The sequence below is a fragment of the Piliocolobus tephrosceles genome, chromosome 19, assembly GCF_002776525.5.
Source record: "Piliocolobus tephrosceles isolate RC106 chromosome 19, ASM277652v3, whole genome shotgun sequence".
Classification (NCBI taxonomy): Eukaryota; Metazoa; Chordata; class Mammalia; order Primates; family Cercopithecidae; genus Piliocolobus; species Piliocolobus tephrosceles.
This window is the reverse complement of record NC_045452.1, coordinates 38,699,121-38,725,589: the sequence shown is the minus strand read 5'-3', so window position 1 is coordinate 38,725,589 and position 26,469 is coordinate 38,699,121. Positions and strand designations below refer to the sequence as shown.

General features: G+C 40.7%; 1 protein-coding gene across 1 annotated transcript in view; it reads right to left on the bottom strand.

Moving 5' to 3' along the window:
• DSCAM (DS cell adhesion molecule) overlaps positions 1–26,469 on the bottom strand; it is a 703,505-nt gene that overhangs the window by 434,901 nt on the left and 242,135 nt on the right. The window lies entirely within an intron of this gene.

The following is a 26,469-nucleotide window of genomic DNA, read 5'->3' as shown; positions in this document are numbered from 1 at the left end:
TGCCCACTGCTAGTTCTGCTTTGCCATCTCATCCTTCCCCTCCAAACATCAACTAGAAATTCTCCGGCTTCTTCCTGGACCATCTGCATACTGTTTCCTGAGGTAACCATATCTATCTTCATGATTTTACCATACACATATGAATTCCTCCCACATTTCTACCTCACAAGTCTCCCTTTTGAACTCCGTAGACTAACTGCTTCCTTCACATCTCTGTGAACGTTCTCTGAATGCCTTTGAGGCTCCGGGACTGTTCTGGGCACATCAATAAAAGTAAGTAAGTAAATCGCTGCCCACATGGATCTTCCTTTCAATGGAGGAGCAGGGAGCAGGTGCAGCAGGGAGATTGACAAGAAACAATAAACAAATAAACTAGGCAGCATGTTAGAAAGTGATGAGTACAATGGGGAAAAATAGAGAGCAGGCTCAGAAGAAGGCAGAAACTGTTCAGTTACTTAAATGTAAGACTCCCAAAGCTGAGCTGAGTTCATGACTCCCTCACTCTAGAACCCCCATAAACACAAAGGCATTGCTTCTCATTCTACCTACAAGCACTGTCTAAGCAAAAAGAAAACAGGAGTCAGTATGACTCTTCAGTTTTCCTCACTTGCAACATCAGGGTACTCCTGTCCACCCCACTTTCAAAATACATCTGACTTCTACCCACTTTTCTCCATCTTCGAAAGAGACACGCTTTGCAGTCCCAGGTTCACCTGGATTCTCTGCATCTGCTCTTGTTCCTTCACTAATTCATTCTCCCCAGAATCATCTTTTTTTTTGGAGATGGAGTTTTGCTTTTGTCGTCCAGGCTGGAGTACAGTGGCGCAACCTCAGCTCACTGCAACCTCTGCCTCCCAGGTTCACGCAATTCTCCATCCTCAGCCTCCCGAACAGCTGGGACTACAGGCATGCACCACCGTGCCCAGTTAATTTTTGCATTTTTGGCAGAGATGTGGTTTCACCATGTTGGCCAGGATGGTCTCGATCTCTTTACCTCATGATCTGCCTGCCTTGGCCTCCCAAAGTGCTAGGATTACAGGCATGAGCCACTGCGTCCGGCCCAGAACCATCTTTGAACCATGTAAATAAAATTGTTTTCCTCTGCTTACAATGCTTTAAAGTGGCTCCTCTTTGCACTAAAATAAGATTCCAGTTCCCCTCATGTACATATAAGATCTTGCAAGATCTGGCATCAGTGTGCCTCTTCAACATCCTTTCTTGTCAATCTATCCTTCTACTACTTGGTTTGGGATGAGTTGTCCTTTTGCTGCACAAAATACATGAAATGCTTCTCGGCCTCCTTTCCACCTGCTTTTCTCTCTCCCCACAATGCTGTTATTCCAGTTCTTCTCATGAGTGGCTCTTTCTCTTCCTTCAGGTCTGAGCTTAAATGTCTTCCAAAAGTTGTTTGAACATTTGATATAGAACTGCATGTGAAAAGGTACCTTCAATAATGAGTAAACTGAGGCACCCAAGTGGGTTAAATCACCTGTTCAAATGGATCCAGATCAATGATAGAAACTCTGTTCCATTAAAAATAATGAGATGAGCCAATTCATCTCATTTCCTCTAGAGCACACATGTCCAACCCGTGGTGTGCAGGCCACCCGCGGCCCAGGATGGCTTTGAATATGGTTCAACACTAATGTGTAAACTTTCTCAAAACATGAGACACTTTTGCAATTTATTTCAGTTCATCAGCTATCATTAGTGTATTTCATGTGTGGCCCAAGACAATTCTTCTTCTTCCAAAGTTCCCCAGGGAAGCCAAAAGACTGGACACCCCTGTTCTAGAGAATAAAATTACATTCTCTCTCCAAATGCCATCACAGCTAACTCTTGAGATACTTGAGAAAGCAACAATGACCCCTTGTTCTGACAACTTGTTTGATTATAAACACATTTGGTAAAAGAAAAATATTTTCAGCAAGGTTGTCAAATCTTCAGATCTGTTTGTTTTTGAAGGCATAGAAATAAGAGGAGCACATCCTTGCTGTTTTGGGTGACGGTATCATGCCTGCAAAAATCTCAGAAAGACTGTGAAACATGCAGATGTGGTCACAAGGAGTGCAATAAAAACGGAACTGTTGTTCAGGAAGAAATGCCAGCATCCCACAGACATATGCGTGGTGCCATCTGTGATTCTAAATCCATTGCTTCTGAACAACTAAGGAGCTGCTGGAGATCAGAAGCCATCTCTGCTTTCATCCTTTCAGAAGTAAGGCAGCATGCACAGCCTGGGTACATCTACCCTTCCTGGAACTTGAGACAAATGACATTCACTCCTGTCCGGACCCAAGACCTCTCATGCCAATAACACTCTTCATTCCTGAAACTCTGATTGAAAGAGACAGGTTCTGAGGCCATCAGCAGTTCCTACCTGATGGTTGATTGTGGATCCACATAGCCCCAGGGTTACAGCATTCGAAGAGACCACGTACTTTAGACCCAAGCTTGAGAGCCTGAATCCCCTCCATGGCAGTTCTGGTGAGTGAGTTTCTATCTCGCTGCTTGGGTCCTCACAGTGATGGCCAACTCACTACTTATCGAAGCAATCAATTTTTGAAAATATGGTTTTTAATAATAATTTATTTTTTAAACAGGCTTGAAACTGGTTTTTTTAAATTATTTTTTTCAACTTCTGTCTTTCCCTGCACCATCCAGGTAAGGAACGTGATCCTAGGACAAAGATGCCCTTCTGACCGCTGAAGACACAGCTAACACACCTCTTTTTTTTTCTCCAATTTAAATGCCTTCACTTCATTGAGGGTAACATGTTATACATTTCTACAGGACCACCTCAAAGGGCTTTTGCATTGCTGAGAGTGGACAACTAGGTTCCAAGGATACTGAGGCTTCTCCTGGACAAATACATGCATTTGGTTTTTGCTGGTTTCCAAAAACACGTACGAGAACTGACTTGAACTTAGCCATCACTTTCAAAATTTACATTGTCTTCCTAATGCAATTACATGTGTTTTTCTTGTTTATTTCACTTTGTTCTTCTGTTCTTTTTAAAAGCCTGTATATGTTCAAGAAGTTTAAAATAACTAGATCTTGAGAATCTAGAATATAAGCCAAAGATACACGTCTGTAGTTAAAGATATTTTGGCCACCAGAGGGCTCCCAGATTTTGGTCATTATTACTCTACCTGTATTTAAACAATCAAGACAATTAAGTGGACTTATAGAAACAACAAATTTAAATATAAGCTGTTTCCGACACAAAGATGTGTCACAAATTTTTTAGAAACAATTTTATTTGCCTTTGCCTCTTAATTGCAATACACTATCTTCTTAAATGGTATGCATATACACAATGATTTAATTCCCACACATTATCTTCTTAAACACATGTTGTGCACGCACACGCGCACACACACACACACACACAAGATTTAATCTACAAAATAATTAGTCTTGACTTTGTAAAAGGATTTAAAAGTTTTATGACTTGTCTGTATCTGCAGTTTTCAAATAACTATTGTGTGTGAAAGAATAAGTACTCTATTTTCAGGAATATGTAGCTTTCTAAAGGTAGGTATTTAGAAGTATGAATGGTGGCATAAAATTGACTTGTATATGAAATTGATTTAAAAATAACGCTTAATGTCAGGAAGTTTAAGAGAAGAATCAACACTTTTATACATACTTTCCAGAAATGAAACTTAATAATTTGATATGTTTTTGAGAGTAATTTGTTAAAATATGGACTATTGTAAAATGTACATGAATTTATAATAAGCAGTAACTTATCTAAGCATTGATTAAAGAAAAATACACTAATGTTGAGATTTTATCAGCAATTTTAAAAATAGTAAAAGTAAAGGAATAAGGATGAAAATGTCATCAATTATGTGAAGGGAAAATAAATCCTGGGACCCTCAAATCACTAAGCCCAAGGAAAAAGTCAAGCTGGGAACTGTATCAGACAAGCTTGCCTCCCGTTTTATTCCAAAATAAGATAGCTACAAAGATTTTTTTAAAAACCTACATAGCTCCCTCACAATTTGCCCACTAGGAAATTCCTTGCGGGCCCCAAGATCTTTACCCTAAAATACTTCTGTTGCATTTCACTCCGACAAGATAAATTGATAGCTTATCTTCACAGGTGTGGGACAAAGGACAGAACTCAGTCATTCTTCTGCTCATCTGAGACAAATGCATATCTGATTTGCTTCCTCTGTCCTATGTTTATTTTATCTCATGTAAAAATGCAGATTCACTGAAATTTAAAATTATCTTTCTCTTTCCCCAATATCTGCCCTTTCTCCTTTAAATCCCAAAGCCCTCAAAATCATCTTTGGAGGAAGGCACAGACCTGTCTCCTGGGTGCACAACCTCAATCAACTGAGACCTGTCTGAGGTACTTTTTGGTTTGCAATGAGAAACTAGTTAATTTCATAGCAGAGACAGAGAGAACAGGAAGAGAAGGAGGGAGAAGAGGAAGAGAAGGAGGGAGAAGAGAAAGGAAGAGAAATACACTATTTCAGAGACTTACAATATTTCAGGGTTACTATGAAATGTTCATGAACTCAAGCTCAACAATCTGAAGTTAGGGAGTAGATGGAAAAACAGCAAATATTGCACACAGGATTGGGGAGGGGGAGGCCCCAAAGGCTTTGGAGTTTGGAGTGGGGCAAGGGCTGAACAAGGAGGGGTTTCTTGAAATCCTGGGTCCTTGTGCCCTGCCTGCACATTCAGGTGCACATTATGCCGCCTCCAAAAGCATCTTGATAGCCTAAGGAGTTTATTCTCTGGCTAAACTGAAACAGATTATTGGATATTTAACATGGAAGTGTAGATATTTTCTGAAAGTTAGTATAAAGACAAGAACCAGAAGTCAAAAATTTCTGAACTGTCAAAAAGGACAAGACTTGTACAACAAAATAATAAAGATTTTTTTTTTTTTTTAAATTATCTCCATCCAAGAGGTCTCACGTTCGAACAGTAGGAATTCCAGCAGGAGAAAAGGGTGGAAAGAGTAGCAATGGAGTCGTCCACAAAGAAATACAGGGAAATCACCCTAGCTTGAGGAGCAGGAGTGTTTGTACTCCAAGATCGCACTCAGTGACCAGCATGCTACCGCCAGACACGTCTTCATAAAGTTACCGCCCTTCAGGAATAAAGAGAACGGCCTCGACGTTGCCCACCCAAAAGGAGAAAGTGAACTTACACCCAAAGATCAGCAATCAGAACTACAGCAACCCTAGCAGCTAAAAGACAATGGAAGGCCGGGTGTGGTGGCTCACCCCTGTAATCCCTGCACTTTGGGAGGCCCAGATGGGCGGATCACGAGGTCAGGAGATCGAGACCATCCTGGCTGACACGGTGAAACCCCGTCTCTACTACAAAAAAAAAACTAGCCGGGCTAGGTGGCGGGCGCCTGTAGTCCCAGCTATTCGGGAGGCTGAGGCAGGAGAATGGCGTAAACCCGGGAGGCGGAGCTTGCAGTGAGCTGAGATCCGGCCACTGCACTCCAGCCTGGGCGACAGAGTGAGACTCCGTCTCAAAAAGAAAAAGACAATGCAAAAATCATTCCCTTTGCAGTTTTTAAAATTTCTAAGATAAAAATTACTTCCAAACGTATATTCCTTTTGCACACATAAGTTCTTAAAAATGTACTTCTCAGGCATCTTTTCTCAGAAATGATGGATGGCACGTCCCACTGAAAGGAGGGAGAAAAAAAGACACAGGAAAGCACACGATTTAGGAAACAGGAAATCCAGCATAAGGGAGACGTGAAAATAATACTTAAGGTGGCAGCCCCTTCAGATTGGAGGCTGGTTGAGGGGCTCCTGGAGCTGTCTCTGCTGGAAAAACAAAATAGAACTAACAAATTATCTGACAAAGTTGAACATGTGGAAAATCATTTTGTGCTCTGAAGTGTGGAAATGTTAGATGTTTAAAGCAAAAAGGAAAAATGTAATCATAGCACACAACTTGACTTGACACAATATTTACATGATTGTAACAGATTTAACTAAAAATGTAAGACATACTGGGAGGATGGGAATATGGGCAAAGTGACCTAAATTTCTGAACCATCATAATATGAAGTCAATAAATACATGAATAAGATTGAAAAAAAATTAAATACCAGAAATTTAGTTACAAAATAATGAGAGCAATTGCTTCTAGGGAGGGAAATGGGGAATGCATTATCAATTTTTTATTGTTATAACTTCTTTATAACCATGTGACATTAAAATTATTTGCATGTAGTGTTTGACTACAAAATGTAACAATGAGGCATATGTACTCCATGGAAAAGTGTTGTAATAAGTTCAGTGGAAAAAAGGGTTTTAGAATAATGCAATCCCATATATTGTCACTGGAAAATAATGGGAGAAATCTATTCCAACATGTTTAAAATGTTCATCTCTGGTGCATATAATTACAGGGGCCTCTTATATCTTAATAATCATTACTGTTTTCAGAATATAGCACATCTATCAATTTTTAATCTCAATAAACCACAATGATGTGATTCATGTTATCATTAATATAAAGTGATCTAATTAGTGTGTTGTATTTATCTCAGTTTGGATGCAAAAGAAAAAAAATTGTAACTTAATACAATACACAAAGCTTTTCAACCAATGAGGATTCAGTAACTATGACTACAGTCAAGAGTTCTGTGAGGTCATTAATGTTACATGTCTGCCTTATATGAAAAAGCTGTGGAAACACAATATTAAAGAGCCTTGGATCCTAAAATGTATACCACAGAAACGTGGTTGGCTTACAATAACGTCATGCCAAAGCCACCTGTGCCATTTGGTGCCTCCCTCATTGGAGCAAGGTTTGCTTATATGAGGCTGTCTGAGAGCCCAAGAGCTTTCTGCCCCCTCCTCTCCAGTGCCTTCAACTGAACAGTGTTTCCAGCCCAACACTAAGCTTACTCTTAGTCATGCACCTGAAGTGTCTTGTTTGTTTATTAGGTTTTCAAGACAAAGTCTTCTCCATCACCCAGGCTGAAGTGCAAAGTGGTGTGATGATGTTGATGGCTCAATGCAGCCTTGACCTCGCCGGCTCAAGATATCCTCCCACCTCAGCCTTCCAAGAAGCTGGAACTACAGGTTTGCACCATCATGTCTGGCTAATCTTTGTAGACAGAGGGTTTTGCCATGGTGCCTAGGCTGGTCTTGAACTCCAGGGCTCAAGGGATCCTCCTGCCTGGACCTCCCAAAGTGCTGGGATTACAAGTGTGAGCCACCCCACCTCACCATTTATTAAAAATTACTATTATTAAGGCTAACAAAAGACTTGGAATCTTGATTCAGTAGTCTCGGAATGCCATATATACAAGGCAAATTATTAATTATTTTTGTTTTGTCTAGCAACTTTCTTTTCATTATAGACATTTTCACGGTTTTCCTCCCTAGACTCTGGCAGTCATATTTGATTTTCTCTAGCCATTTCTTTACTGGTTTTTTCTCCCTTTAATGTGTCAGAGGGGATAAAACATAAATGGTAAAGATTCAGAAATTGTAGCTTGCTTTCTCTGAGGTTTAGCATAACCAACATGAACTTCAAGCAATTAGCCACAAATTATCTCATCAACTGGAACACTTTACTTCTAAAGTTCTGACCAAACCTACAGAAAAAGTCATCTGTCTGTGTGTCAGAGAAATATGCTTATGTCAACTATAAGAAAGCACATTAGGGAAGCAAATAGGGAGGTGGACTTCACCAGGTAGAGGCCTTTGGGGCCACTCCTTCATTTCACAACTATGGGGCTCTGTGCCTCCAGCCACCACAGCTAGGTAGTGGCAGGGCAGGATCTACATCTTAGATGCAGGGATTTTTAACCCCATGCTTTTAAAACAACATCAGCAAGTGACTATGCATAAAACAGTACTAGGGTTAGAGCCTGCTCCAAGCACGTTGCCAGGATTTAATAAAGTAATCCTCCACAACAACCTGATCAGCTGGCTATGATTTTTTTCTTATTTTATTGCTGGAGAAACTGAGGCAACAGAGTGTAAACCACCTGCCAAAGGACATGCAGCTGGGAAGTTCTGGAGCCAGCACTGGCTCCCAAGTAGCCTGGCTTCACCCTCCCAGGCAGTTGTTACACAAGCTCTGACTTAGGGGTGACCTGCTCCACCATTTTATCAGTGGGGAGAGCAAACAGGAGATTTTCTGAACACCATATTACTTGCCCAGTGACAGAGCTGTCCAGAGCTCAGCTTCCCAATCCTCCTCTCTTTGTGGCAGTTTTAGTTCTATTACATCACTTGAATGTGTCAGTGGAATAAGCATGTGTCTGTGCATAAATATGGTGAATGTGGACACTTCATTCTTCAGCCCTTAGATTCCGAAAAGATGACCTCACACTTTAAAATACGTGTTCTGGAGAAGATGGGTGTATATTATCTTCATATCGAATCAAATTTTAAATTCACTAACAACTATTGAAAGCAATTCTGAAGCAAATCTGTAAAACTAAAGAAAACTCTTAGGAAATAATCATATTTTAATCTATCATATGTAAATTCTAATTTTCTTAACTGTTAAAATTTTAATGGAGGTTCAAGCATCTTGTTGTATTGGATATACTGTTTCCTAAATGGGAAAAAAATAGTAAAACTTCATTTTGCAACAATGTTATTTTGGATTTGTAATGACCAAAATCACTGTAGGAGCTTAGAGTTTTAAGGTGATCTTGCGGATAGTTCAAATTTAAATGCATGGATAGTTGATTTGGTTTGTTTCACTGTGTGTCTGTTTTGGAGGAGTGGTTTCTTTTAAATGGTTTGTGTGTTTAAATGTTGCATAGTTTTTTTAAAAAAGACCTCATACTCATTTCTCAGACCAATTATCTGAGGTGTCTCCCACTCTGTCCCCTTCTAGAATAATAACTCTCCCAATATGTGTGTGTGATGCAGACACTGGGTGCTGGTTAATGCACGTCACTGTGTGGAGAGAAATGAGAAGAGAAAGTGCATTTCTCCATGCTGATGAGTGCAAACGCAGTTGTGCACTTCATATTTTTGTTGCTAAGGTCGTATGTGTCAGCCCTCTCAGTGGGCTACAAACCCATTTCCCTGCCAAAGCAGACGGTCCATATGGGGCATGGATTTATTTGAGCAGAAGTATCTGTTTTTCTGGGGGAATAAAGGGGCTCTTCACCAACCAGGCAGAGGCCTTCTTGAAAAGCAGCCACAGCAACTCAGTTTACCTGCCAGCAAGAATTGCCAGCTACAGCTAAGCAATGGCTCTGAACTTTTTAAAAACTAAAGAAGAGCAGAATGAATTAGAAAAGCAGAATGTGCTGCAGGCAGAGTGGCACCAAGAGTGGTACATTCATTTTGGACCTGGAGGTGGTTGAGGTATGTTGCATGTACAATTTGAATAGACTAAGTCAAGTTCTGGAATTAATTATGAAGCTTATTGGGAATCCACCAGTGAAAAAGGCAGTAACTAAATCAAGAGAGGGCTGAGAAGCCATCTGACGATAATGGCCAACCTAATGGCTGCCATGCTTTCCAATATGATAGACGATGGATGCCGACCCAACCCCTTAGGTAATGGCCTGGTGTTAATACGACCAAAATATGCAAATATGACTAAAACGAAGGGCTCTGAAATTGAGCAGCGGTCACCTATCAGGTAGATCATACAGGTTCTATGTGTTACAAAATGTGTATATACAACTATTTTCAGATTTTGTAATGGGCTCCATCGTGTCCCTCCAAAATTCATGTTGAAGTCCCAACCCCCAGTATCTCGGGATAAGGTATTTGGAGATAGGGCCTATAAAGGGGTGATTAAGGTAAAATGAGGCCGTCAAGATGAGCCCTAATGCAGTATGATTGGTGTCACTGGAAGAGGCGAAAGTGAGAACACAGACACACACGGAGGACAACTACGTTAGGACACAGAGAGGAGGCGCCATCTACAGCGCTGGAAGGAACCACCCTGCTGACAGCTTCATCTTGGACTTAGAGCCTCCAAAACTATGAGAGAACAAGTTTTGCTGTTCAAACCCTTGGTCAGTGGCATTTTGCTGTGGCAGCCCTAGCAGATGATCACCAAAACAAAGGCACAGGCCAGGTACAGTGGCTCACATCCGTAAGCCTAGCACTTTGGGAGGCTGAGGCGGGTGGATGACCTGAGGTCAGGAGTTCAAGACCAGCCTAGCCAACATGGTGAAACCATGTCTCTACTAAAAATACAAAAATTAGCTGGGTGTGGTGGCAGGCACCTGTAATCCCAGCTACTTGGGAGGCTGAGGCAGGAGAATCACTTTAACCCGGGAGGTGGAGGTTGTAGTGAGCAGAGATTGTATCACTGCATTCCAGCTTGGGTGACAGACTGAGACTCCATCTCAAAAAACCAAAAAAAAAAAAAAAAAAACCAAAAAAAAAAAACACCAAAAAACCAAAGGCATATACACTACTGGAAAATTCCCGAAAATGGTCCAAGGACCCCTTGGCATGTTCCTTTGCAGCATATAATATTCCATTTAATTGTTTTCTTTCTTTTATTGTAGGCAATACTTTTCTTTGTCCATCCAGAATCTTAACAAGAATTGTAAACAAATAAACACATAAAATAGCTAAAAATGGAGCAGCAGTCCCGGGAGCTGCCGCCCTCCCCTTCCACCCTGAGCTGGAACAGCCCCTGGGGCTCTGGCAGAGCAGAGTTTGAAAAATGCCGCTTCCATTCTGGTGCCTCACAAAGACCTAATATGTCAGCAAATTACCTCAGGTTTGCACATTATCATTAATCTTGGGCATCACAGGCGATGACGGCATCCCCCAGACATCATAAATAATGGTGACCTCAAGGTTTGTGAAGGCGAGTGCGTGCGTTCCGCCTGGGAAGGGCAGTCCGTGTCCATTAGAGACAGAGGGGAAACGTTGTTCTTGCCACGTCCTCTGAGGGTTCCCACAACCAGAACCGCCAGGGAGCCGTGCTAGTTCAGAGGCCCAGTGCAGGCAGACCCACAGCTGGGCACCTGGGCCAGTGACCTTCCGTGGAGCTCTGCAGTCTCTCAGGGCTTCTGAAGATTGGCATCTCTCCAGGAAAAAAAAGAAAAAAAGCCCATCATCCCAAACAGTCAGTACGCTTGCTGCTGTCTCACCTACCCTGGATGCTGAAGTTGAAGAGCACTTAAGGTTTCCAGAAGTTTCTCCAGCCAGCAAGATGCTCCACCCTCCTCCTTCAGCCTGTCATGCACAATTAATGACAAGCTTTCATACCTTTGATTCTGAAGGTACATTAGCACTTCAGCCGGCTCCTCTGGGTCACTCCTGGGTTTATTCCACATTTAAGCCCTCAAAATCTGCTTTTATTTAGGTCTCAGCATTCAGGCCAATGCCCTTCAGAAGGACACGAGGATGGTGCATCTTCCAGGACTGGACATGGCCCGCCTAACTGGCTCAGCAAGATCCCTGCTGCTGTGAAACTCGTCACTGGATGAGGCAAGGGAGGCTTCTCCTAAAATTGGACTGGAGCCCCCTTTGTCATGACTGTAGATTAGAGTCAAGGGTTCTTTGTGTGACCTTCGTCCTGGCCTCCTTATGATTTGAATCACGTTTTCCTCAGTGGCTTGATCATTGTGTTCATTCACGAAAGTGCTGACTTTTCCATACCAAATGGTCAGGCTGGCCTAGCATAGTGGCTGAACTTCGGGAGGCTGAGGCTGGAAGATCACGAGGTCAGGAGTTCGAGACCAGCCTGACCAACATGGTGAAAGTCCATCTCTACTAAAAATACAAAAATTAGCCAGGCTTGGTGGCATGCACCTGTAATCCCAGCTACTCAGGAAGCTGAGGCAGGAGAATCGCTTGAACTCGGGAGGTGGAGGTTGCAGTCAACCGAGATCATGCCATTGCACTCCAGCCTGAGCAACAGAGCCAGACTCTGTCTTAAAAAAAGACGACAAAATAAACAAGTAACCCATCAGCCTATTCCATTTGAGTGGTTTCAAGTTTCTCTTGTGTGTAAATTGGTATTTCATTCCATTTTTCATTTTGTAGGTATTCGAACTATTTGTCAGGTTATCCAATCCTATTAGGCTTCTTTCCTCCACAAGTGTTTCATCTTTGGATGGGTGCTTCATTCCCATGCTATACTAATGACCTCATAGAGAAATGGACTTTGCCAGAAACGTCCTTGTATTTCTATAGGAGGGTCCCATTTGAAGGCCCTTAGTGAAAGTATATTGATAATTTTAGAGAGATAATATGGTATGAGAAAGGGCACTCAACTCTTGAGTCTGAGCTACAGCTTAGCCATTCATCATGGATATGAACCTAGACCATTTCTTAACTTTCCTGAGCCTCAGTTTAGAGGCTAATATAACCCACTGAGTTTATATAAGGCTTAAATTTTTAGATAACATTAATAGGTATATATTGCATGCAAAATGCACAGGTAAGTGCCTGGCACATAGTAATCAATTTATCATAATAATATTGATGATGATAGTGATAATCACAAACATTTAATAAGAGGTATGTTTAAAATAGAGTTTGCTCACAACCTTAGCAGCTAAAACTAAACAATGAGCTTTTGGATGTGCTTAAGGTGAGGACAGAAGGGACTCTAGAAATTTCAGAAGACTATAACTGGGGAGTTTTTGGGGGAAGAATTTATTCTTTGCTGACTAACCATTGTGTTAGGTGGTGGGCAGGGCAGGCCATAGGGAAAGCTTTGATGGGAAGGGCTCAAAAATCAGTCACTGTAGGCTGTTATACAGTGTTCTCTGCTGAGGCCTCAATAAGAAGAATGGGTGGAAAGTTCTCTACATGATCAATCCAATTAACCATGAACTGCCAAAAAAACTTGAGGGGAAATTCAGAGGGAGTAGGCTTTCTCACCTTAGTCCTGTGACCACAATATTGCAAGCCAAGACCTCATAAACATAATGTTAACTTTAAAATTTAAGGTACAAATAAGTACATTTTATTGCATGAAATTTGGAATATTTGGGAAGAGTTCAAAGAAAACAAAAGTTACATAACTTCCTAAAAAGTATTTAAGGAAGACTGCAGTCAGCCCACATGCATTTAGGATCTCAATGTGGAAAAGTATAAAATATGTTTTAATTTATAGAAATATTCAAAATATATCTGTTAAACCTCATTCACACAATATTCACAAATGAAGATGAATATGAATTTTTTCACTGAATAGTCTAGAAAAATAAAACCAGCTCTCTACCTGCCACAGAAAATCAGAAATTGATCTAACAAAAGATAAGAACCAGAAGAAAAGGAAAAGAAATAGGAAAAAGGAGATACCATGCTTAACATAAAAATGTAGAAAGTTAAAAAAAATGATAACGGCAAAAAAAAAAAAAAAAAAAAAAAAACCTGATTTTTTTCTGATAGTCTTTTCTAGAGTAGAAACTTGCAGTTTCTCAGATGTTCAGTACTGAAGTTCCAAAGGACGTGTACATTTCCACTGATAGACATGAATAATCTATAATTATTTCCACCATATGTACTTACATCCTTTCCAGAGAACCCGCCCATTAAAACAGCATATGAAACTTAGTAAGTTTCACTTTTTATGTTTTGGAAGAAAGTGATGAAACCCACACTACTTGGGGTACTACATTACATGCAGTGTTTATCAACACTCAGGGGTCTGCTTTTCACTTGAGCACACATTTGTAATTATTTTAGAATACTATCAAAATGATATATTTAATTTAAAATCCAATCATGCATTTTCATTTAAATTGTTAACATTTTATTCAGTATTTTAAAAGATAAAAGAATGACATTGTCTCCACTGACATTTTTTTCTGCCTCACTTTTTAAAAAACCTGTCAGTAAAGTGTAATATACCTAGAGAAGAGTACATTTAAGTGAATAGCCTAGTTGAATCATCACCAACTGATCCCACCCATGTAGACCACATTTAGACAGAGAAAAAAAAATTACCAGCACCCCTGAGCCCCATCTCCCATGTTTCTTTACAGTCATTACTCTTCTTCCAAAGCCAGCCAGTATCTTGATTTCTAACAGGATAGGTTCGTTTTGCCTGTTTTGGAAGTTTATGTAAATAGAACCACACAGAATATATTCTCTTGTGTCTGTCTCTCTTCCTTCAACATTACCTTTGCAAGATTTATCCACCTGGTGGTGTGTAGTTGTTGACTATTCATTCTCATTTCTTAGCAGTATTGTATTGAACGAGAACATAACTCCATTTATGTATCCATTTAGCTGTTTGGAGGAATTTGCATAGTTTTTTGATTGGAGCTATTATGAACAGTGCCACCAAGAACACTGTATATGCCTGTGTGTACCTGGGAACCTGTAGTACCTATGGACATACGTAAATATTTTTTCTTTTGGGGACACAGCTGGGAGTGAAATGGCTGTGCCATAGGGTAGGCATAGAACCAGCTTTTAAAAAAACTGGTCATTTTCCAAAGTGATTGCATTGCCATTACTTTCTATGCACCAAATAAAATAGCAAATTGTAAAAATGTTATATTGTACTAAAATTATAGCCACTTTTTGTTATATATAATCTTCAAAATATATGGAACATCCTAAAAAATCAGTTCTTGGCCAATAGAGAGGATTTTTAATTTCAGGTGTTGAACTGAGATTTTGAGCAAAGTACTATAAATCTAACAATGATCACTACTGTTATTACTGCTACTACCACAACTACAACTAATTACAACAATTGCAACAAAATAACAAACACAGTATCCCTGCCTTATACATAGGAGATACTTTCCAAGACCCCCAATGGATGTCTGAAACCTCAGATAGTACTGAATCCTTTATATGCTTGGTTTTTTCCTATACATCCATATCTATGACAAAGTTTAATTTATAAAATTAGACATAGTAAGATATTAACAACAATAACTAATAATAGAACAATTAAAACAATGTACTGTATTCTGAGTTATGTGAATATGGTCTCTCTCTCTATCTCTAAATATCTTATTGTACTGTACTCATCTATTTTCAGACCATGGTTGATCAAGGAAAACTGAAACTGCAGATAAAGGGGGAGGATGCTGTAAGAATGAAAAGCTTGAGAACACTTGGACACAGGGTGGGGAACATCACACACTGGGACTTGTCATGAGGTTAAGGGAGGGGGGAGGGATAGCATTAGGAGATATACCTAAATGATGAGTTAATAGGTGCAGCACACCAACATGGCACATATATACATATGTAACAAAACTGCACGTTGTGCACATGTACCCTAGAACTTAAAGTATACAAATAAAAACTAAAAAAAAAAGTAGTTCACAATGAAAATTAAAAAAAAAGAATGGAAGCCCTCTTATGGGCCAGGTACTGTGCTAAGTGCTTCATTGCAATGAGGCATTTCATCCTCTCAGTAATCCTATAAATTCTATTACTGTGTTCAATTAAATGTGATGAAACCAGAGACATGGCTACAATCAAAAAGCCACTCACCACTCAGGTCCATTGGACATGAAACTCAGCTTACTACCCTATACAGCCTGATGCTCCCATCTGCTCAGGGAAGTACACAATCATTATCATCATTAACGGTGCAAGGGTAACATGTGCTCATTTATGTTTTCTGATGTGCTTAATTCCTTAGTCCCCTTAGAAACATCCCACATATGTATTAGTCCATTTTCATACTCCTATGAAGAAATATCCAAGACTGGGTAATTTATAAAGGAAAGAGTTTTAATTGACTCAGTTCCACATGGCTGGGGAAGCCTCACAACCATGGCAGAAGGCAAAGGAGGAGCAAAGGCATGTCTTACATGGCAGCAGGCAAGAGAACGTGTGCAGGGGAACTTCCCTTTATAAAACTCTCAGATCTCATGACACTTATTCACTGTCACAAGAACAGCATGGGTAAACCTGCCCCCATGATTCAATTACCTCCCACTGGGTCCCTCCCACAACAGGTGAGGATTATGGGAGCTACAATTCAAGATGAGATTTGGGTGGGGACACAGCCAGACCATATCACATGGGATTCTCCACATGGCCTATCATGATTTTTTAAAATCTCTCAGCGGTAAAAATGAATATCCTAGCAGTGAAGAAAAATAAGTTATAAATATTTTTTAATCTTATTTTCAGACGTGTGTGTGCATGCGTGTGTGTGTGCACGTGTGCGCATACACACACACACACACACACACAGAGCTAATGGTCTTTTGTGCCAGGTAAATGATCGCAACATGTATGAGACTTGTTTACCATGTCATTTATTTAACGAAACAAAACTAAATATTGTGCAACAATATTTTACCCCCAAACTCAGTCAGCTGCGAAACTGCCTGCACCCAACATTAAGAAACAAGAACACCAGAAACGAGGCAGAGGAAGGTCAAAGCCCATTTCTCTGGGAGTCCTTGTTCAAAGGCTGCTCCAGCCTCACAGTCCAGAGGCAGTTCCTTGTGCCCTGACTTAGGCTCCTGTTAGAAAAGGAAATAGTCTCTTTATAGATGCGGCTCTATATACAAAAGTTAAAGAGTCACTAACACATGAGATAAAGCATTTCTCAAAGCCTTTTAGGGAGGAGAGAGTATCGCTCATTCCATCCTGGTATTCCTGCCTTTAAAAATCTGAAGTCAGAGTAAACAAATTAACAGGTCAGAGACTGAGACAGTCTTGCTCATAGCCTCACACACATTAAGTTCTATGCATAACACACTGAAGCTACATTTTGGCAAATATACTTCATTTTCTAAATACTTGAAACATAGCCAAGAGGAATTTTTAATGTTTGTAGACATGACTTCTCTCTCACATACATTCTGTATTGAAACCTGTCTTCACGTGACATGTTTACATGCTACAATTTTGATGACAGAAATTTGACACTGTTGCTACCGAAGGTTGTGAACGTAAGGTCTCATGCTGGACTGTCATATTAAACAGTGATGTGCCGCATGGATTTGAATGCAGAAAGTTTAAGTGACAGTATATTGAAGTATGTACATTAGGAAGGCCATTATCACTGACACTTTGAATTTCATGTAACTGGACCTTAAAGATGATACTGCCTCAAGGGCAAAAGGCGCTCTAAATATCAATATTTATATATCTTTTCTCTGACGCAATCAGAAAACTTTTTAGTCAACCTACCAAAATGACTGATTTGGGAAAGAATTAACAATTTATTCTCATCTAGGGAAAAAAACACAACTCTTTTAGGCCACGCCTTTACCCTCTGGGCCTGGGACACCCTCCATCCTGACTTGATGCAGCTAGAAGGCACCAGATGCTGCCCTTTGACCTTGGACTTCTCAGCTTCCAAAACTGTGAGTCAAATAAACTTGTGTATAAATTGTTTGAAACCCACTATTTTAAAACTCTTAAATTCGTTTTTCCCCCAACAGAAGCTCACTGCAGCAGAAGTCACTTCCTGTAGAAAGATCACAAGAGCAGACAGGGCACAGTGGCTCAAGCCTGTAATCCCAGCACTTTGGGAGGCCGAGGCAGGTGGATCACAAGATTAGGAGATCGAGACCATCCTGGTTAACACGGTGAAACCCCGTCTCTACTAAGAACACAAAAACATTTGCTGGGCATGGAGGCTGGCGCCTGTAGTTCCAGCTGCTTGGAAGGCTGAGGCAGGAGAATGGGGTGAAGCCGGGAGGTGGAGCTTGCGGTGAGCCGATATCACGCCACTGCACTCCAGCCTGGGGGACAGAGACAGAGCAAGACTCTGTCTCCAAAAAAACAAACAAACGAACAAACAAAAAACTCCCAAGAGCAAAGGAAAGCCTTGCTCCGGAACAATGAAATGGACTCAAATACCCAGCATTTTTCAGTATGAGTGGAAATGACCAAAAATAAGCCAACAATGCTACAAAAGTGTCATTTTCTTCTTCTGATTTTTAAAGTGTATAATAAAGCCAGAACTATATTCAATTGTTGAAACAACCAATTATGAGAATAAAATTTGCCATCCTAACCCACACGCACTGCCTAGTAACTTCCTGAGCAGTTGGGTTTTGGCTCTCCATCCGTAACAACCTGGAGAGGCAGACAGGACCCATGTCACAGGTGAGGGAGGGACAGAGCAATTTATGAAGCTACAGCAAATGAATGGCAGAGCAAGACCCGGAACACACATGCACTGCTTACTGATCCAAAGTGGATCCTGTCACCCCTAGTGGCGATTCACTGTTCCCAGTTGAGTGTGAAACCAGAAATCTCACAAGTGGCCGAAGTCACTATAATTACATGGCAACACCACTCCAGGGCAAGTGCAGCCTCTCACCTCCTTGTGAGCTTGTTTCTCATTTATTTGTACATGAAAATGGCTCCATGTCACATTTTTTGTGGTCATCCTTGCATAGAAATGAAGACCATTTCCAGCCTCTTTATTCACATAATTGGATTTCTTCCCTACATTTCATAATTTTAAAATATGACCACATTGAATAGTATTCTAAGCACAGCTACTGTACACTTATGTACTGTCAGAAGCACTTTTTCTAACAGATATGTAGCTTTATGCCCTTATAGCTGTGGGAGAGTATAACTAAACTGGGTATGTTTTCTCTGAACAAATTTAAAACACATGCTTAGCACCCAAAATAATGAAGCTAATGATTGTCTTTGTCACCTGTAGATATTTTATACTGTTGTTTCCTCTTCTGCCCCTGCTAGGCTCAACTTTTTTATTTTTATTTTTTAATATAGAGAATTGTTCAGAATTTTTACTCACTACAACATGGGTATCCTTTGAAAACATTTTATGTTTTAAAAATTGGACAAAAGGAAAAACTTTACTGGTTTTGAAAATCAAAACCAGAGAAATCACTACATGGTCACACTCTGTGGAGACGTTTCAAAAAGAATTAGAGCAAAAGGTAACACACATGCCCAGGAGGTGGACCCTGACAGCAGACGGCAATAAATGTTTCATTCTAGAATTTTTGAGTCTCATTGTTTATTTTATATGGAAGCCCCCTATGTTTTTTTTCCCAAAGAATTTCAGCAAGACAATTTATAACTCTTAGCACACTACTTCCACACTTTTAGAGGAGGTGTAAAATAGAGAAGGTGGAATGAGGTGGCAGAGTGTCTTGTTGCCAATAGATGTGTGCTTGAAAATGAGGTGACAATACACAGAACACTATCAGGGAGACTAATGACACACAGCCTGCCTAATTGTGAAACTTTAATTAAGGTAGAGTTGTGGTGCTGTGGATGTAATTATTCTTAAAGTATATTTGACTTGCTTTTTATATACTGATCATCTGTGTCAGTGAAAGATCTCACAACATTTCATGACAAACTAGTTGTGACTAATTTTTAAAAATATCCCATACAATTCTTCTGAATCTCTAGAAGATTAGAAACAGAAGAAATGTCATTTAATGGGAAAGTAAGCCTGCAGGTACATCTGCAGAAAAGCACAAATTCCTCATGATCTTGCATGACTTACAAATGAGCAAATATCTATTTTAAAATTTCCAAAAGTCTCACCATTGTGAGATTTTACTTTCATTTCATGTTGAATCTATTTGAATAGCAAGGAGGAAAAAATGGCTACCTATTATGGATAAGTATGGTTTTAGGCCTTTACGATATTATTGGGGGTTATTTTTAATTTTAAGTGAAATCAAGTTCAATGGGCAATATATTTATTTAAGTTGGCTTGGTTTTAGTGTCACTGGCCAAATATTTCAACAAGACATTACCATGGGAATTATATCTTTAGTAGTTATTTTTCCTAACAATATTATTGTGAGCATCAACAAGCCATAACATTTTTGCCTGATTACATAACGATAATTTTTTTCTCTTTATTTTCCTGTATAACAGAGGCATGTTATAATTAAACATAAGTTAGAATTTCTTAAGCTGTTTATTGGAAATTATTTCTATATAATTCCTTTAACAACTATGAATACCCATTAATAAACCTGGATTACTAACTGTCCATTTCAAGCATCCTATTCCTGGAATACATTAGTGTGCCTAGTTCTTCTTAACAATAGCACCCAGACACGCCTGGGCTGCCCTGGTACACACGTGTCTTTTGTGTGTTCCTAAAGTTTGCTGTGAACACTTTCTATGACTATGGTTCTTTTCTTTTCTTTTCTTTTCTTTTCTTTTCTTTTCTTTTCTTTTTTTTGAGACAGAGTCTCACTCTGTCTCCCAGGCTGGAGGGCAGTGGCGTAATCTCGGCTCACTGCAAGCTCTGCCTCCCAGGTTCACGCCATTCTCCTGCCTCAGCCTCCCGAACAGCTGGGACTACAGTGCATGCCACCACGCCTGGCTATTTTTTGTATTTTTAGTACAGACAGGGTTTCACCGTATTAGCCAGGTTGGTCTCGATCTCCTGACCTCGTGATCTGCCCGCCTCGACCTTGCAAGGTGCTGCGATTATAGGTGTGAGCCACTGTGCCTGGCCCCGCCCATGGTTCTGTTCAATTTAAAATTTTAACAGAAAGCTAAAACACTAGATGTTTAATAATTTCTTTCCTTACCAAGGCTGAGCAAGTATTTTTAATTTTTCTGAGAGGTAAGCAATTTTAATCTTGATATTTTGGCTACTGGCCAATAATTATGAACCGTTAATTCTACAGGGCAGGATGTAGGTCTTAGGCAATAAAAGATGTTAGACAAAGTTCTTGCTTTCGAGAATGTCCCAACCCACACCAACTCATCTAATCTTCAGCAGTTTCCCTATCTGTAAAGAAAGTCCAGATCCAAAGACTACGATTTATGGTTCTGTCCAGAGGCTTCCCGAATATTTCACCATCTCAAATATATTGTCCAGCAGAATTGTGAAAGGTGGAAGTGGGCAGAAACTGAGTAAGTGGGTATTAAATGCCCTATCCAGTTCATCCATCCTAACTATCTATACCTTAGCTTGCCTTTGACTTGACTGTTTACAACTCTGCAGAGACAGAAGTTAACTGATAGAAAATATAAAGCAATGCAAACAGTTCCTGTCCATAGCAAGGCAGAGGACTCCTGTTCTCAGTGCTGCAAATGGATTTTGCCCCATAGAAAACAAATCTCTGTGGCTAGAATCCTCAATGGAACCAGTTGCAACGTCTTAGCAATTCCCTCACTCATGAATGAGTTAAATAAAATATTTGACACAATGTTCACTTGTTATTCGTATAAAACTCATGATTTTATCACCTAAAAAGGAAATCCTTGAATAATGTTCATGGGTGTTTTTTCCCTCTGGTTCCTGCCACTGTGTCATCTCCTGAAGCTGCCATTCTTTCTCCAGCTTGCATGAGGCCAAGCATAAAATGCAACTCTCTCTCACTCATTCCCCAAAGTGCTGCTGACATAAGACTGCTGTGGTTACCTGTTTTGTACAGGGAGATATAGGATGATGACAACTGTCACACAGCACAAATATTGAAAAATCCTAAAATCAAATGATAGATACTGTCATCTAGAAGTTCTTGGCCGGGCATAGTGGCTCATGCCTGTAATCCCAGCACTTTGGGAGGCAGAGGTAGGCAGATCACAAGGTCAGGAGATAGAGACCATCCTGGCTAATAAGGTGAAACCCCGTCTCTACTAAAAATACAAAAAATTAGCCGGGCGTGGTGGCTGGCACCTGTAGTCCCAGCTACTTGGGAGGCTGAGGCAGGAGAATGGCGTGAACCCGGGAGGCAGAGATTGCAGTGAGCTGAGATCATGCCACTGCACTCCAGCCTAGGTGACAGAGTGAGATTCTGTCTCAAAAAAAAAAAAAGTTTTTATCTATCCCTGCTGCAGAGAACAGTTTGGTGACGCCAACAGTCCCAGCTGGTAGCTTCCTGCTCTGTCACGGAGGTCACTTTTCTTTGCTCCTGCTCCTTCATTTCCACTCATCTGCATGTCCTTGGAACTTCCTCCAACAGCTTTTGGAGACCCTTCCAGAGTCTTATTATGTTATTATACAGAAGAATTGAGCAACTAGGTTTTAGTTCCTCTGCCTACATCAATTTCTGGCCTCACTGACAACACAAGACCCATTGAGGTCCCTTGCTACTAAACTCCCTGCTACCCGCTTTGCATCCAACCTCCAAAAATAAAACACAATCAGCCACTCTACATATTCCAGTATCAAGTCAACTTTCTACCAGACACAGAAGGAATACAGAAGGCTAATCATCAGTAGGTTTTGAATCCACCAGTAACAAATACATAAAATGTATTTAACATTATTTTATTCTATAAAATAAATTACATACTTAAATAGAACAATTTAGATGTTACATGCATATATTATTTCTATTTCTTATTTAACTTTAAAATACTTTAAACCTGTATACTTAAATTGTGCATCAAATGTATATTTTATATTGTATATTATTATATTTATATACACACATATATACATACCCATACATACACACTGACTTTTCACACATATACACACAGTCTTAAATGTACCTTTTGAGTGCCAACACAATTATTACACTATTACTTTTATTACATGTTTTTAAATAGGACTCTCATTTAAATCTATTGCATATTCTTTTAACTTGCTTGTGTATAAAAGTTTTTAAGGCAGCTTCCAAAACTATGCACTATAAACTGAGGGCAGCAAAAATAAAGCCTGAGATGTAGTTAATATTCAAATTACACATCAAAAGATCCTCCCTGATTCCTAGAGGTCAGCCATAGATGGTTAACAGTTCACCCACCTATAAGGAGAGACCACTATCCACTCAGTTGTCAGTGAATATACAAGTAACACAGTCAACAAAGCACATGGAATGCATTCACCAGGACTTGGGATAATCATCCGGCATGGTTTATCCTGGGCTTCTCTTTCCACTACTCTCTCTCTGACTTTCAACTCACGGCCTTTATGCTGGCTGATCCTTTCCCTCTTGACTGTCCTAACTTTTTCAGGTGACTCCAGATGGTCCATCCTAGCCACCAACCACTGTAAACTCAGATCCTGGCATGGAGTATTTACTCATCAATAAATGTCAAGTAAAAGAGGCAGGCAGACAGGCAGGAAGGAAAGAAGAAAAAGAAGAAAGAAAGAGAGAAAGAGAGAAAGAAGAAGGAAGGAAGGAAGGAAAGAAGGAGAGAAGGAGAGAGGGAGAGAGAAAGAAAGAAAGAGAAAGACAGAAAGAAAAAGAAAGAAAAGAAAGAAAGAAGGAAAGGGAAGGAGAGAGGACAGGAGGGGATGGCAGGGGAGGGAGGGGGAGGGAGGGGGAGGGAGGGGGAGGGAGAAGGGAGGGATGAGAAGGCCCTCAGGGGGTCTGGAGTTGCAGCATAAAAGGGCCCGTAACTGTACAAAATAATACTTTACAGTTCAGGTTTTAACCCTGAAGTGCACACAGACCTTAATATAGCAGTGTTTAACCATTAGGACTAATGCTTGAATTTTCACGGAGTAAACTGATATTCGAGGAAGCTCTGCCATATTTCCTTTCTAGCTTCTAATGTTCCCTGAATGGCTCAAGCTTGAAATCACTGGGATCAACATCTGTCATCAAACAGAGCTTGAAATCAGCTACTATCGGAGCTGACATTTATAGGGCAACTGCCCCCACCCTGGGCTCCGCTGAGCTCTTGCTTGTCTCTCTAGAGTACTTCTGCTCCTTCCTGGGTGCCTGTCCCACTGGCATGGGGTCATCAGTGCCTGCCTTTAGCAACTCTGCTTGGTCTCACTTTCTGCTTCTAATAGTCTGGGAGCACCAGGTAAGCAGGTGGTAACAACAACATGCAGACTCAGAGAATAAGACCATGAGGAACTCCATGTGTTTGAAGCAGGGTCTTTAGCACAAAGGTTTGATCCTTTAAATTTAACCTTTCATGGGCCTTTTATTTAATTCCTGGTTCTGACTTATCTATGGGTTCCTGGAATAATTTCAGGGTGAGAAAGCACTTTCTCCATCTCTCTATAACCTATAACTCTCTCTCTTTCTCTCCCTCTGTCTCTCTCTCTCTCCCCCACCCTCTCTCTCTGTGTGTGTGTGTGTGTGTGTGTGTGTGTGTGTGTGTGTGACAGAGAGACAGAGACTGCCTGCACACAGGTGTAAGGTAAGCATGTCAGATAGCTATAAAACATTTTGCCAGTGAAGCATACTGCCATTGTCTCTCAGGTAGGCTTGGGTGTTGCATGAGGTGAGGCTGGAGGTGGCTGCTGCAGCCACAGCCACATCCTTAGGGAGGTAGAAGTCATACCAAGCCATGTGGCTTCATGCTGAGACAATCAGAGCTACTCAACCATTTCCAGCAGAGGGATACATGAGAAGATTTGAATTTTAGCAAAATCAGCACAACTGCAGGGTGGGGAATCCACTGGAAGGGCTGAGGGTGAAGGTAAAGAAGCCAGTGAGAAAGTTAATAATCTCAGAGATGGAACCAGGGGAGAGGCAGTGAAGATGGGCAGCTTCTAGAAACATTCTAGAAAGAACCTATGAAGCTGCTTGAGGGTGAAGTGGGGGCTGTTTCCAGGGAGACATCCAGGTTTCCGGCATGAGTTTTCTTAGAGGGTTCTGCTATTCACTGAGCGAAGGAGCACGGGAGAGAGAAGAGAGTTGTAGCCAGCATAGTGAAGAGGCCATTGTCAGTTAGTTAGAGCCAGATTCATGTACATTCTAGTTCTTGTACACTCTGGACGGCACGTCACAAACTAAGGCACATTCAAATCCCTGGGCATCTTATGCAAATGCGGGCTCTGGTTCAGGAGATCCAGAGTGGGCTTGATGGTTCTGTCTTCCTAACAGGTGATGCTCATATTGCTGCTCAGGGACCACATTTTGAATTAAGGCTCCACATTAATCAAAACTTTTCCTGCTATGCACCCATTCTCAATGAACTTATCAACTCCACGAGAGGGTCGCCCTCTCTGTCCTCCGCACCTGGAACAGTGGCTGGCTGGAGACGGACACCCTTGTTGAGCCCCTGCAGCAAAGCCCTTCCTCTCTGAGTTCCTGCTTCTGCAGTGAGAGCTGCTCTGCTGAAGTGATGCCAGACAGTCTGGAATTCTCTGTGGAGATCACGGCTTCTCTCCATCCTGGGGATCCAGGAAAACAGACTTTTGGTCTCTGGAAACTTCTATTTGAAGGCTCAGTCATGTCTGAGGTTGTCTTTCTGCATCAGATTGCCTGATAGTTTCAATGAGAAACTGCTGAACTCTGAAGTTGGACTCTGCTGCATTTCAGGGGGAGACGTAAGCTTTTTATTCTTTTCTGTCTCTGTGGGCACAGAGTGACACATGCATAGTCAAGAAGAGGAGAAAGGCATCCACCCAGAGGAAAGAAGGGTAAAAATCAAATCATCCCACTAAAGACGCCACTGTGACAAGAGTTCCCTTAGGAATTACAGCCAGAATACCTCTCACCTGGGAGGGATATTAGAGCTTGAACAGTGAAAAGGAAACACTTTATTTCACTATTGTCTGTTCCAATTCTTGTGCCCCTTGAAATATTAGTTGAATGGTTTATTTTTCCTTGGTTTCATTTCCAGAATCATCTTTACCAGACGCAATTTAAATTCTAGCTATTTCCCCACCAAAAAGCAACAAAAATCAGTTCAAGAGAGTTCACAGAGATTTCAAAGAGAATTCACAGAGATTCTGCAGCCATGTGGAAAGAATATTATAGGAGATTCTACCGTACTATGCAATCCTCATGTATAGTGGGATAGTCAGAGGTCATGGGCACTATTCTCTAGCTCTATGCTGCTAAAAAACCACAACACAAAAGTAATGCTATAAAATTTGCATCAAGAAAAAAAATCTTGTGATGCTTAATTTTATATGTCAAATCGGCTAGGCCACGGGGGCCTAGATATTTAGTCAAGCATTATTCTGGGTATTTCTCTGAGGGTGTGTTTGGATGGGTCTAATATTTTAGTCAGTGGACTCTGAGCAAAGCAGATTGCCCTCCCTAATGCGGATGACCTCATCCAATCTGTTAAAGGCCTAAATGGAAGAAGAAACTGAACTCCTTCAAGCAAAATAATTCTTCTGCTGATGGCCTTCAAACCGGAACATCAGTTCCTTCCTGGGTCCCCTACTGACTTTAAACTTAAACTGCAACATTTGCTCTTCTCAGGGTCTCCAACCTCTTGGCCCACCCTGCAGATTCTGGATTTATCAGCCTCCATAATCACGTTGGCCAATTCCTTAAAATAAATATCTTCTATATAAAAACAAGTACTATTGGTTCTGTTTCTCCAGAGAACTCTAAGACATCCTCTATCCTCTAAAGTTTGGAAATGGAAATAAAAATGAAAGATACATTGTTCAGTCAGGATACAATGTAAGATTTTGTAGGTGTGTTAATCTGTTCTTATGCTGCTAATAAAGACATACCAGAGACTGGGTAATTTATAAAGGAAAGAGGTTTAATTGACTCACTGTTCCACAGGGCTAGGGAGGCCTCACAATCATGGCAGAAGGTGGATGAGGAGCAGAGTCAGGTCCTACATGGCAGCAGGCAAGAGAGTATGTGCAGGGGGACTCCCGTTTATAAAACCATCAGATTCCCTGAGACTTATTCATTATCATGAGAAGAGCCCAGAAAAGACCCGCCCC